Here is a 12,053-nt window from a genome sequence, read left to right as displayed (position 1 = left end):
AGGTGATGTTTGTGAGACACAGGGACGCTCCAGGGGAATTCCCGAGCCCCTGCACTACCAGGCACTTGTTCTCTGTTCCCTTCCTCAGGGGATGTCCCTGTGACCTGTCTCAGCCTCACGGGCTCCATTCCAAGGTCAGTTTTGATAAATGAACCTGCCTGCAGGGGTCTCCAGCCTCCTCCCCACCCTGCCCTTCCTCCTCCTTTCCTCTCCTAGGGATCAGGGAGGCCACATGTCCAGGGTTAAGAGCATGGATCTGGAGACCAAAACGAAACACTCAGGTTTCACTTGGCTTTGCCCCTCGTCCCTTCTGCAAAATGGGACCTGCAACGCCATCTGCCAACCTGCTGTGCTGTTCCAAGGGGCTTAAGCAGTGGTTCTCAACCTTCCTAATGCCGCGACCCTTTAATACAGTTCCTCATGCCATAAAATTATTTTCGTTGCTACTTCATAACTGTAATTTGCTACTGTTATGAATTGTAATGTAAATATCTGATATGCAGAATGTATTTTCATTGTTACAGATTGAACATAATTAAAGCACAGCGATTAATCACAAAAACAATATGTAATTATATGTGTGTTTTCCGATGGTCTTAGGCGACCCTTGTGAAAGGGTTGTTCGACCCCCAAAGGGGTCGTGACCCACAGGTTTTGAACCACTGGGCTAAAGAGTCCGAGGTTCCAGACACAACCCCCAGCACCTCCCAGGCTTGCTGCACAAGATGGGAGGGCAGTGGGATTGGCTGACTGCTGAGGGGTAGAAGGAACTTTGTGCCCTTGACTGCCCACGGCAGCCCCTGGTGAGGGGGGGGGTTCATTTTGTCCACTCAATTTATGGAGGAGGAAGCTAAGTCTCCGAGAGGAGGGTCTAGTGGTCAAGGTCACAGAGCTGTAACCTGCAGAGCTAGCTGGGCTGGGGCCTGGCCCAAAGGGGCCCAAAGCTTGTGCCTCCTCCTAACTCCATGTGCTTCATGCACATGAAAGACATTTCACAGGCACTGGACGAATGAATGAAACACCTGTCAAGCGCTATTTCTGGTCTAGTAAGTCCCTGTTCCAGACTCTCCCAGAAGTCGATAGATTGTGTGTGATTTGCAAAATCCTTCTTGGTAGTGCTTGGCAACTCACCCATCTTCCCTTCGCGATATGAAGAAAAATCCACCCTTCCATCCACATCTCAGAGTTTGCTTCATTACTTGGATTGATAAGGCTGTGTTATTTTCTGAGCATGGCAGAAGTATTCCCACTGCCCATATTTTATCATTCATGATGCTTCACATCTACTGCGTGCTCACTGTGTGCAAGGCATGTTCAAAGCACCGCTTGCACATGGTTTTATTTAATTTTCCCAGCATGCTTGGGTACTGTTAGCATCCCCATTTGAGAGACTGTGATGAAAATGGCTCAGAGAGTGCAGTTTCCAGTTTTGCCCAAGGTCACACAGCCAGGACTTCGCGAGGCTGCATCCACCTGAGGTCTGTCTCACTCCAGAGCCAGAATTCTCCCCACATTAAGGATGTGACTTTCGAGGATGTGACTGTCCTATGCATGGAGGGCATGGGCCTCAGGGTTCACTGGAACCAATGGGATTTCAGGCTCAGCCTCAGGGATAGACCTGTGGTTCTTATGTAAAGCACTTGGTACCCAAGCATTTACTGAGCATCTTCCGTGTGCCAGACACCTGGTTATGCTCCCAGGATACAACAGTGAACCAGCAAGGTCCTTGTCCCCTGGGAGCTCATAGGCTAAAGGGGGAGACAGATCTGCATTCCCAGCCTGACCCTCCCTGCCTGTGTGACCTTGGCCAAGTCACTTAACCAGGAAGTGCCTCTGTTTCCTCACCTGAAAAACGGGGCTGATCATAGGTCCTACCTTACAGGGTTGTTATGAGGATCAAATGAATCAATATTCATAAAGCACTTAGACCAGGGTCTGCACATGGAAAGTGCTGATATGAGTTCGCTTAGTAAAGGAAATGAACAAGTTGGGCAATGATAGTCCCATAGTAGAAGGGCTATGAGAGAGAAGGCCCTGTATTTTGGGAGCCCAGAGGAGGAGCATCTAACCTGGACTGCTATCAGGGAAGGCTTCTTGGAGGAGGCAGTGAGTGGACCCTTGATCTGAGGAAGAGTAAGGTGCTAAATTACCTCCCTAGCCAAGGAAGCTTCCTTAGCGTCCTGTCCATCAGTCATAGCTGTGGTACTAACTGGTCAGTTTCTCAGTGTGCTAAGCACCACAGTGGCATCTAAATTGGAATGGAACCTCTGTCCTCAGGGACCCATGGTTGAGGGGGCTGGGTGGAGAGGGTCCCATACTTCCAGCACAACAGAGGAAGACCCTAGGCAGGTGGGCAGGTGTGGGGAGTCTCTGGCAGTAGAGGCTGCAGCAAGGAGCCTGCTTAAAGACAAAGACATCCCTGAAAAAAAAAAATAAAATAAAAAAAAGGAAAGGAAGAGGCAGACAGGAAAATGATTTTCTAGGCTGGCCTTCTTGGGGAATTAAATCTTATTTTTTGTCACCAGCGAGTGGAATAATCCAATATATTAAAGCAGAATCCCCCTCCTATTTATTGCTGTGACTTTGGCCTAACAGTCCCAGGGCTGCATTCGGAATCAGATGGTCCCAGGGAGGGAGGGGGTGGGGGAGGAAGGCGTCAGCCCCCTGGATCAATTACTCTCCTCTCCGACACCGGAAAAATGAATTATTCCCCGAAAAGCAGGCTCCTCATCTGATGAATTCTGCACTGCAGAGCTGGCGGAGTTATACCAAATTCAATTTGGTCTTTGAGAGACATTTAAAACCAGGTGGAGGGTGTGTGTTGGTGGGGCGGGGGGTGTCTGACAGCCACAGGGGCCTCTGTCACCTGGCTGGAGAAGCTCCCTGCTCACAGTCTCTGGGGTGGGGACAAGAGGCAACCATCCTGCTTGCCTGAGGGGGGACCTGCACCCTGCAGGGGTAAGACATTTTGTTCCTAGCTGGAGGCTCAGAGAAGTGAGGTTGCGTGTCTGAGCCAACACTGCGGCATGGTAACCAAGGTAATCTGTTACCTTTTTGTCCCTTGTCCTCTGGGTCCTGCTGAAAATGGCCTCAGAGTACACGCTTCTCCCTCCAGGGAACCTTAGGTGGGATAAGGTGGGGCTGGGAGCTTTTCACTCTGGACACTGGTTCTGTCCATCCATAGCTGTGTGACTTAGGGCAAGTAGCTTAACCTCTCTGGGCCTCAGTGTACTCATCTGAAAATTGGGGTTTACTAAAATTCTTATACTGGTTGCTACTGTCAGCTACAAACGACAGAAATGCAATTTCAAGTGGCCTAACGAAAAAGCAAATTTGGGGGCTCACATAACAGAAAGACCCAGTATAGGTTTCTTTCAGGCAGAGCTAGATCTAGAAGCTCCATAAGTATATTCAGAACTCAGTTTTTCTCTATGGCTTCATCCCAGGCAGGCACCCCCAGATCTACGTCTTTCCAGAATTAAGTTCAGTGGGTTCGCATGCTCGCCTCTGAACTGTTACTGTGGTGAGAGCGATGGCCGGCCGACACCCTGATGGACGAGGCCTGGGGTGGGGTCTCCCAGTGAGAACCCTAAGGCTGAGAGAAGAAGGTAGATGCTGTGGGCCTTGAAGAAGGGGGACTGGGTGCTGGGACAAAAAGCTAACACAGAGTCCCGCCCCTCACAGGCCCTGGCAGGGATGAGTGGGTGCTTGCCCCAGCGCTCGGCACAGGGCAAGTTCTCAGCTTACCAGTACCCTGCTGACGGGATGCGGTGTCCTTCTGGGCAGGATACGAGGGGCTCTGCCCAGACTCTGTCTGCCTCCCTCCTGCTCTCTGGCTTTATCTGCCTCCCACTCCCCACCCACCCAGATCCCAACCTTCATCCTTCTGCCTGCCCAGGGGCCCCTGGGGGGTGTTTGTCACCCCCCACGGTCCTGGGAGCTGCAGAGGCTGCGCTTTCACTAATGATGTGGGCAAAAGAAGAAAAAATAGGCTTCGATGGAGCTCCTGGATTTGAGCAAGTTTTTCAGGGTTAATGAGCTGGGGCCAAGGGAGTTGCCAGGGTGGGGGCTGTTCCCTCTCCAGGTTGGGACTTGGCAGGGGCTGGAGGCCTGGACAGGGAGACAGGCGTGGGGGCACGAGGAGGGAGCGAAGGGGGCTCTGTGTCCCTCAGCTTAAAGGAGCTCACCCCTGCCCTCCTCATGCCCCCCACCCTCTGGTCCACCTCATATAGGAAATAACCCTGATGGCCGAGACAGTTTTGCCAAGCTTGATTCTCTCTGCCTGTGTATGGAAACCCTGGGTATCTGCTTTATTTCCCCAAAATATATATTTGTATAGTACAACCCCCACCTCCCAACCCCATCTGAGAGGTTCTGATCCACTCCAGCGATTGGCCACCTGCCCCGGGGATCAGGGAAGGGAGGGGAGAGGATGGGGAAGATGAGAGGCCTGTTTTGCACCCATCCCGGAGTGCAGTGCTGCTGGCATGCTCTCCAGCAAGCCCCTGCCCTGCACTTTGCCAGTTACTGAGGAGGAAACTGAGGCCAGGCTGGGGGAGGGAATGAATGTGCCTCTTTGAGAGTCAGTGTGGTTGGAAAAAGTGCAGCTAGGACCTGGGTTCGAATTTCATTTTTACCATTTGCAAGCCTGGTAGCCTTGGGCAAGTTATTTACATTTCTGTAGCTCAGTAAAAATTTCTTCTTAATGAACTTCCGGCCAAGATGGAGGCGTAGACAGACATACTGCATCGCCCTCCACAACTAAGAAGGAATACAACTACCTCAAAACTAGAAACAACCAGAAGTTCCAGAAAATCAAGCTGCATGGAAGTCCAACAAATAAAGATATAAAGAAGAAATACTCATCCAGACAGGTAGGAGGGGCAGAGCCAGGGCGGAGAGGACGTGGTGTGGTGGCAGGAGCGGCGGCAGCAGCAGAAGCGGCAGGCCAGTGGAAAGCACAGTCACATGTTTTTAAAAGTCAGGAGGGACACCTGGGGAGCATTCTCAGCCCCAGACCAGACCGCTCAGCTCATGGTCCCAGCCTGGGGAGAATCAAGCCTCATTGCTTCTGACTGTGCAGACCAGTGGGGGTTGGGGTGGAGGAAGAAACTGCCAGTCTCTCAGCAGAGTCCGCCTGTTTAAAGGGCCACCATGGTCCTAGAACATCTGCAGACCCACCCACCCTGTGAACGGCAGCCAGGGCAACAGTTAGAGAGGTGCCAGTCCCATACAAAAGTGGGAGAGGTGCCTGGAAAAGGGGGGAGTGCTGAGCAAGCAGTATTGTCCCCTCTCAGACCCCTCCCCCACACACAGCACCACAACGTGTTGAAACGGTCACCCTGTACTGATGAATCCCTAAGGCTTCGCCCCTTACAATGTAGCAGGAGCGACAGCTCTACCTGGGACAGGAGGCAAACACAGGAGCCTGTCAAGATGAGGAGACAGAGAAGTATGGCCAAAAAGAGGGAAAGGATCAAGGTTCCAGTGGGAGAACTAAGTGACGAGGAGATAGCCAACCTAACAGATGTAGAGTTCAAAACACTGGTGATAAAGATGCTCACAGGCTTGACAGATATGCTTGAGTACGGTAAACGCATAAGGGAAGAAGCAAAGGCTATGCTAAGTGAAACAAAGGAAAATCCACACAAAACCAATGGTGAAGGGTAGGAAACCGGGGTTCAAGTCAATTATTTGGAACATAAGGAAGAAAAAAACAGTCATCCAGTACAGAATGAGGAAACAGAATTGAAAAAAATGAGGATAGGCTTAGGAACCTCTGTGACAAATTTAAACGTGCCAACATCGGAATCACAGGGGTGCCAAAAGGGAAAGAGGAAGAGCAAGAAATTGAAAGCTTATGTGAAAAAATAATTAAGGAAAACTTCTCAAATTTGATGAAGGAAATAGATACACAAGTCCAGGAAGCACAGAGAGTCCCAAACAAGCTAGACCCAAAGACTAACATACCAAGACACATCATAATTAAAATGCCAAAGGTTCAAGATAAAGAGAGAATCTTAAAAGCAGCAAGAGAAAAGCAGAGAGTTACCGACAAAGGGGTGCCTATAAGATGGTCAGCTGATTTCTCAAAAGAAACTGCAGGCAAGAAGGGACTGGCATGAAGTATTCAATGTGATGAAAAGCAAGGACCTACAACCAAGATTACTCTATCCAGCAATGCTATCATTTGGAGTGAAAGGGCAGATCAAATGCTTCCCAGACAAGGTAAAGCCAAAGGAGCTCATCATCACCAAGCCCTTATTATATGAAATGTCAAAGGGACTTAAGGAAAAGAAGACCCAAACTATGAACACTAAAATGGCAACAAACTCACAACTATCAACAACTGAATCTAAAAAATAGAAACAAAATCCAACTAAGCAAACCAGAATAGGAACAGAATCATAGGTACGGGGATCATTTGGAGGCTTATCAGCTGGGAGGGGGAAGGGGGAGAAATGGGGAAATGGTGCAGAGAGTAAGAAGCATAACTGGTTGGTACAAAATAGACAGGGGGAAGTTAAGAATAATATAGGAAAGGGTGAAGCCAAAGAACTTATATGCACGACCCATGGACATGAACTAAGGGGGGTGGGATTGCTGGAGGGAAGGGGGGTACTGGGCAGAGGGGAGCAAAGGGAAAAAAAAAGACTACTGTAACAACATAATCAATAAAATATACTTAAAATATTTCTTTTTAAATGAACATAATAATGCCTACCCTTAGGGCTGTTTCTTTTTTTTTTTTTTTTACATAAAGCATTGGGCATATACCCAGGGGCTCATTAAAGACTTTGGTATTGATCTGGTTTTGACATGCACAGGGAGGGGGCTCAAAGCCCCTACTGGTTCAACCCATGGTAGAGAGGTGGGGGCCTTTCTGGTCACAGCTGCCCCTAAAAGCTGTGGCTTGGAGAACAGAGGGCAGAGACTTGGACCAGAACTGCTGGAAAGGATGAAAGTAGGTGGGTTGCCTGGGAAGACTGTGCTTCAGCCTTACCCGAGGCCAGGTGTGCTCAGTCTTGAAAGTGTGTGAGGTTGTACACACCCAACCACCTTCTTGAGTCTGGCCTGAATCTCTGTGGCTTCCCTTTCAGATCCCCATACTTTTGCCCAGAGAGGGCATTGGCCCTTCCTGCCTTCTGCCCTCTCCCCTTCCCTCCTGAGTAAGATGGCCTGGGACATGAGGACAAGGAGAATGGAACTTCCCAAGTCCAGAGGTCAAGTCCACATGCTGCTGCTTTCTTCCAGGGTGGCCTTGGGCAGGTTACTCCACTGCTCTGAGCCTCAGCTTCCTCCCCTGTGAATTGGGATCATAGTACTTACCATGCAGAACTGCTACCAGAGCCAATGAGGAGTGGCTGAGAAAGTGTCTTGTGACTGTATGTGGTCTGCAGACAAGGTCCTTCCAGAATCAAAGAGTTTTTTCTCTCTCATAAAACCCTCCCTTGGAGATCTAGGCCAAACACACAGCCTTGGGGACAGTGTTATGGGCAGATTCTGAGTTGTAGGGTCATGTGGCCCCAACCCTCAAACTGCAGCCAGTTTCTCATGTCTGTGGAGAGACATTCACCTGGTCTGCTGGCCGCCGGGCAGACTGGGGCTCTGGACCTGACCTGATGTGACGCGCTGGGGTGTTTCCGGTTGTCTCTGGGTCTTTGGCGGCTGGCCTGTAGAGTGGGGGCGATAACCTCTGCTTTCTCCTTCTCTCAGCCCTAATTCCACCCAATCAGAGCCTGACCCAGGGGTGAGGGGCCAGGAAGTCCACGGGAATGCACCCTAACCAGCCGCTTGCAGCATCTCCAAAGCCAGCTCACCTTGAAATGCTGGAACGAGTGCACCAGAGAAGGCTGCTCGTCTACACCTTGTCCTGAACCTAAAAGGAGAGCATGGATCGGCCTCGAACAGCAGCATCCCAGCTTGCCAGGGTCCCACAGCCAGACTTTTGCTTGGCTGAAGATGGGGATTTTCTGTGTCGATATGGGCTGAGGGTCACGGTCCAGTCACCCTGTTCCTTTGGGTGCCTCTGCCTTCGCACCTGGGGTTTACTCGCTCTGGAACATGGGGAGGCAGAACCTTTAGGGAAAATTTGGGCCTTTGTCACCCAGGTCACCTGCAGCGACTGCCTGGGGTGGGGTGAGAGTCTCAGAGCAGGGTGACCGGGCTTGGGGCAGGGAGATGACCCATCTGGGACTGAGAACGAGCGACGGGTGTGGTTCAGCACCACGGACAGCGCCCCATGGGCCTCTAAGACCAGAGACCCCAGAGAGAGGAAATCCTGCGGGGGAGAGCTTCCAAATGACAGGGGTGGGGGGTGCGACACAGGCTCAGGGAGGACAGAAGGAAGCCGCAAGGAGCATTGGGCATTTATATCAGCCAGAACCAGTGCTGGACGCTGATACATTGTTCCCACTCGGCCTCATTTTTATTCTCATTTGACAGCTGAGGAAATGAGGATCCGCAAGGTTGAGTTGCTCCAGGTCATGCCGCTTGTCCCTAGTGGGGCATGGGCCTTGATTCACGTTTTTGTGGCTCCAGACGCTCTTCCTGTTTCTCTGATCAGATGGGGGAGAAGCACAGCCTCTGCACACTTGTGACAACAGTGACCCCAAAGCCACTGGGTTTGGGGATGGGAGTCTGGGTCTGCGTTTGCGTGTGGGGTGCGTGGGTGCTCCTGGGTGTGCAGGTGGGTGAATTCTGTGCAGTGTGACTGTTTGCAGGAGGGCGTGCGAGTCCCCGTGGGAGCCAGAAGATGAGAGCTGGTGTTACGTCTTGGAGACTTTCCCACTTCCTGTAAAGAGATCTAGAATTCACTGTTGGCCTTTTTTTTTTTTTTAAGCACTTAAAGAACAGACCAGAACTGATAGCTAAATTAAACCTGCTGAGCGCGCCTGTTTAATTGAAAATGCCATCTGTAATTTAAATGTCAGAATCGGGATGGTTATTACGGCTGCCTTCAAGACTAGGGCTCATTTCACAGTTTCAAAACAGACTAAGAAAAGCAGCAAATGGACCATGGCCTGCGGTGTGGTGGAGCGATTAATAACTTCTCTGGTCCCACTGAGCTCTGGCTCCCACCGCAGCCCCCACAGAGGGAGTCTGGCTTGGAGCTGGGAGCTGGGAGCCTGGGGCTTGGGCTCCAAGACTCAGCTTCCAGCCTCATTCCCTCTTCTCCAGCCTCCACTCAGCAGCAGGGCAATCTTTCCAAAGTGCAAGGCTCATTTTGTCCCTCTTCAGGCTCTCCTTGGCACTTCTGGAATGAAATACCAACCCCTGAGCCTGGCATTCAAGGCCTCAGGAAGGCAAGGCCCTGCCCACCTCTCCAGCTTCAGCTCCTGCCACTGCCACCTGCAGAAGCCCCCGGGGACTTTTCAGAGGCTGAGCCCTCTGCCTGCAAAGCCATTATCATTTCTCTGTCCACTTGGTGAGCACCACTTATCATTCATGACTTAGCCCCAGTGTCACCACCTGCAGGAAGCCTTCCCTGACTGCCCCATGCTCCCTCGAAGCACTGAGTCAGATAAGGGTAAGTGCTACCTCCTTGGTCTCCCTTGGCTCTTTAGTCACCACCATAACTTACCACTTGCCTTTATTTCCTTCTTACCCCTTCTTACCACAGTGCTATCTTTCCCCCATTCTCCTTATTTTATGAGCTCCTCAAGGGGCCTCATTCATCGTGAGACCTGGTGCCCTGTCCTCAGCAATCCATAGAGTTAACGTTTATTGAACACCTACTATGTATCAAGCACTGTCATCGGTCGGTCCCATTTTAGAAATGGGAAAATTGAGGCATGGGGAATGACTGTCATAGGCCAGCTGGGACTTGAAAGGAGGCAACCCGCCTCTAGAGACCAGGCTCCTAAGGACTACACTGTAGTGCCTCATGCTGGGCCCTCAGCTTAGGGAATGTTTAGTCGCTGAACACGTGAGGAGCTTGTCATGTGTGTTCCAGCCTCTATCTCAGGAGCAGATGCCACAGCCCAGCGACTGGGCATAAACTGCGAAGGGATTTAAGGCAGGCCTGTGTTCATCTTCCTGTTCTTGCAGCTCAGGCCTGGTGCTCCCTCCTTGCCCGAGAGGCCTGCAGGAAGGGGTCCCTGTGCCCAAGGCCCCCATGGTTTCAAGGTGGGAGTCCCTGTCCCCTCCTCCATCCCCCCATAGGCAACTCTCTGCCTGTGCATGCTGCCTAGGATCCCCCCGTTGTGCTGAATGAAGCAGTGAGGTACAGTGGGACAACCAGGGTTGGTGACCAGCCTCCTGCTTACAGCCATGGGACCTGGCAGGACATTTCGCCTCTGTGACCTCACTGTCTTCATCTCTGAAACGGGGTCATAGTGGGGCCTAAGAGGAGTCAATGAAAGCGTGGAGGTACAATGCTTCACAGAGGCACATAGCAAAGGTCCAGGGTGTATGACAGCTGCATCCTTCCTTCCTTCCTTCCTTCCTTCCTTCCTTCCTTCCTTCCTTCCTTCCTTCTTGGCCCATGTCCAGGGGAACAGACTCTCCCCACTCTTTTAAACTGCTGAGAGGGAAGAGAATTTCCCAGATCACATCTCCATTCTGTGACTGCTGCTGCACCATAATGCTCTTCGCATGGCCCCAACTCCCTGCGCCCTGTTCTGTCTGCCCTCTGCCTTCTCAGTCCCCTGACCTTCTCTTCCCTGGGGCCATGCAACCATTTGTTTTCTCAGCCCAGAGAAAAGCAGAGAAACTCATCCCTAATTAGAGGGGTTTCCCTCTCCCCAGGTCTTCCCTTCTTGCATGTTCTCAACTTGTTAAAGGAAATCCTATATTGACACCGGTATTGATTTGCATAATTCAGATATAATTAGGAGAAAGATTTGCCAGAGGGGCAGACAGTGGGGCTGGTGCTACTGCATGCTGCTGACCCGGGGGAGAGCTTAGAACTGGGCCTTTAACTCTTACCAAGTTCATGGCTCCCATTCTCTACAACGGGCATCCGTTCCTAGACATCAGCTCCTCCACGAGGTTTCAAGGCACCAGGAAAGCCCTCTTGCCCCCACTGTGTCTCCTTGCCTGGCCCAGCGTCTGGAATTCTGACCCGGAAGGCTGCCTCGGGGGGGCTGCTGGGGGTGTAGGGAGATATGATGCTGGCCAGGAGGTCAGTGGACATGGCCAGTTTGCTTATGATCCCCACCCTCTGACAGGAGGAGGAAAGGAAGCAAAAGCAAGTGGCACTTTGAAACAAGAGACCGGAAGTGGGTGTGACCCACGGGGATCACATTGCTGCTGTGACGGAAGTGGTCCCTGGAAAAATTAAGAACATACCGCAGTGGAGACACAGATGAAGGACACACCCTTGCCTGTTCTGTTCTGTAACCCTTTTTTCATGCCCCCCACTTACACATCTATTCACATAACAAATGTTTAGCGAGGGGCTCTTGGGAACCAGGCCAACAGTAAAGAACTAGGTCTTGACACTGTGGTCTCCTATCACCGTAACAGGTAGCTGTACTTCCATCCACTCCAGCCTAGGAGCGTGGGTTTTGGGTCCAGGATTTAGGGCTCTGGAAAGGGTCAGTGCCCATTAGACTACACGATGCTTCCTTTGAAGTGTGTCCCTGTGTATGTCACCTGTGGGCTGGTGCTGGGTCAGGAAGGCAAGTGACAGCAGGGACCGTGGGGTGGAGGCATTGCCGATCAGATGAGAACCTGGGAAGTGACAGCACAGGGATGGGGGTGGGGTGGGGCTCCCCATCAGGTGAGCTGCATGGGAAGCAGGAAGAAGGGCAGGGAGTTTCTCTCAATACCCAGACCCTGCCCCGAAGTGACCCCCTCCTACGGCCCCACAGCCCCTGCAGAGGGGCCCTCACCAGATGCTACATCCAATTTCCCCTGGGAGCAGTCTCAAGACCGCTGATTTACTCATCAGCTGTCACCGCGGGCGCTGAATAATAAAGCCTCTTCCTGCAGGAAGGATATTAGAGGCTGAGTGGGCGGGGCCGGGGCCCTGTGATGTTTTTTTCCTGAGCATTCGCTGCGATTAATCACAGGGCGTCTCCAACCTGCTCTCCTACAGTGCCCCAGGC

This window comes from Furipterus horrens, unplaced genomic scaffold (assembly GCF_987537825.1).
Source record: "Furipterus horrens unplaced genomic scaffold, mFurHor1.1.pri manual_scaffold_3, whole genome shotgun sequence".
Lineage (NCBI taxonomy): Eukaryota > Metazoa > Chordata > Mammalia > Chiroptera > Furipteridae > Furipterus > Furipterus horrens.
This window is presented reverse-complemented; position numbering follows the sequence as displayed.